Here is a 2,500-nt window from a genome sequence, read left to right as displayed (position 1 = left end):
GACGAAATCGGCAAAGTCGGCAGAATCGGCAGCGGGTGCTGGCGATGGGTCTGGACGGGCTGGATAGTCCAAGGCTCGACGAGAAAGACTGCTGGTTTAGACACTGGGGCAGTGGCAGCCCGCGGGACAGTGTCGGCAGATTCGGCAGCGCAGATTTGTGCGGCTGCAGGTTCGTCGGGGAAAATCGGCAGCGCAGATTTTGCGACGAACATGGGCTGGACGATGGACTGTCCAGGCCAGGCAGGAAAATTTGTCGAGGGGACACGCTGACGAAACAGCGCTGGTTCAGGCACGGCGGGCAGTGGTGGAATCGGCAGCGCCGACGAAATCGGCAAAGTCGGCAGAATCGGCAGCGCAGATTTTTCGACGAACACGGGCTGGACGGTGGACTGTCCAGGCCAGGCAGGAAAATTCGTCGAGGGGACACGCTGAGGAAACAGCGCTGGTTCAGACACGGTGGGCGCAGTGTTGGAATCGGCAGCGCCGAGAAAATCGGCAAAGTCGGCAGAATCGGCAGCAGGTGCTGGCGATGAGTCAGGACGGACTGGATAGTCCAAGGCTCGATGAGAAAGACCGCTGGTTTAGACACTGGGGCAGTGGCAGCCCGCGGGGCAGTGTCGGCAGACTCGGCAGCAGTGTCTGCCGATTCGGCAGCGTTGGCTTGTTGGCGCGGGGGGCCGATGCGAGTGGGGACTTGGGCAGCGGGCAGTGAAAGCAAGAGTTTCCCCGATGCTGCCGGGAAAAACGCTCCCCGGGATGGCCGGGTGAGATGACCCGGCGGCCCGCGACGGGTCATTCAATTCCATGCCCCGTCAACATAACTCCCGATGTACTGTTTGCTTTTTCGGAAGAAGAGATCCATCCCCCCATCCTCGGCCAGCCAAAAACGCTCCAATTAATGGCCGGGTGAGATGACCCGGCGGCCCGCGACGCGTCATTCAAATCACTGCCCTATCGGCTACAACTGCTGATGGGTGGGATTAGAGGCCTGCCATGGTGGTGAGGGGCGGCGAGGACCGTGAAAGCTAGAGTTTTTCAGAGGCTGCCGGGAAAAAGGCCCCTCGGGTGGCGGGGTGCGAGGACCAGGCGCGTCATTCAATTCTCTTCCCTATCAACTTGGCTCCCGTTGGCGGGATTGGAGGCCTACTGTTTGTTACAGGGCTAAAATCGTCAGGGGAAGAGCTGACGAAACAATGCTGGTTTGGATGCAGGGGGTAGTGTTGGAATCGGCAGCGCGGACAAAATCGGCAAAGTCGACAAAAAAGACTGTTGGTCTGGACATCGGGGCAGCGGCAGCCATGCCGACAGGGGGGGAAATCGGCAGCGCAGATTTGTGCAGCTGCAGGTTCGTCGGGGAAATCGGCAGCGCAGATTTTTCGATGAACATGGGCTGGAAGATGGACTGTCCAGGCCAGGCAGGGAAATTCGTCAAGGGGACACGCTGACGAAAGTAGGCTCGTCGGTGAAAATCGGCAGCGCAGATTTTTCGACGAACAGGGGCTGGATGCTGGACCGGCCGGGCCAGGCAGGAAAATTCGTCAGGGGGGCACGCTGACGAAAAGAGGGGCTGCCGCGTGGAAAATCGGCAGCGCAGATTTTTCGACGAACATTCGTCAGGGGGGCACGCTGACGAAAAGAGGGGCTGCCGCGTGGAAAATCGGCAGCGCAGATTTTTCGACGAACAGGGGCTGGATGCTGGACCGGCCGGGCCAGGCAGGAAAATTCGTCAGGGGGGCACGCTGACGAAAAGAGGGGCTGCCGCGTGGAAAATCGGCAGCGCAGATTTTTCGACGAACATTCGTCAGGGGGGCACGCTGAGGAAAACAGGGGCTGCCGCGTGGAAAATCGGCAGCGCAGATTTTTCGACGAACATTCGTCAGGGGGGCACGCTGAGGAAAACAGGGGCTGCCGCGTGGAAAATCGGCAGCGCAGATTTTTCGACGAACAGGGGCTGGATGCTGGACCGGCCGGGCCAGGCAGGAAAATTCGTCAGGGGGGCACGCTGACGAAAAGAGGGGCTGCCGCGTGGAAAATCGGCAGCGCAGATTTTTCGACGAACAGGGGCTGGATGCTGGACCGGCCGGGCCAGGCAGGAAAATTCGTCAGGGGGGCACGCTGACGAAAAGAGGGGCTGCCGCGTGGAAAATCGGCAGCGCAGATTTTTCGACGAACAGGGGCTGGACTGGCCGGGCCAGGCAGGAAAATTCGTCAGGGGGGCACGCTGACGAAAACAGGGGCTGCCGCGTGGAAAATCGGCAGCGCAGATTTTTCGACGAACAGGGGCTGGACTGGCCGGGCCAGGCAGGAAAATTCGTCAGGGGGGCACGCTGACGAAAGTAGGCTCGTCGTGGAAAATCAGCAGCGCAGATTTTTCGACGAACAGGGGCTGGACGCTGGACTGGGCCAGGCAGGAAAATTCGTCAGGGGGGCACGCTGACGAAAACAGGGGCTGCCGCGTGGAATGGCAGCCTACACGCAGATGCGAATTCGGCAGCGCACG

The sequence above is a fragment of the Populus nigra genome, chromosome 2, assembly GCF_951802175.1.
Source record: "Populus nigra chromosome 2, ddPopNigr1.1, whole genome shotgun sequence".
Taxonomy (NCBI): Eukaryota; Viridiplantae; Streptophyta; class Magnoliopsida; order Malpighiales; family Salicaceae; genus Populus; species Populus nigra.
Note: the sequence above shows the minus strand (reverse complement) of the source record.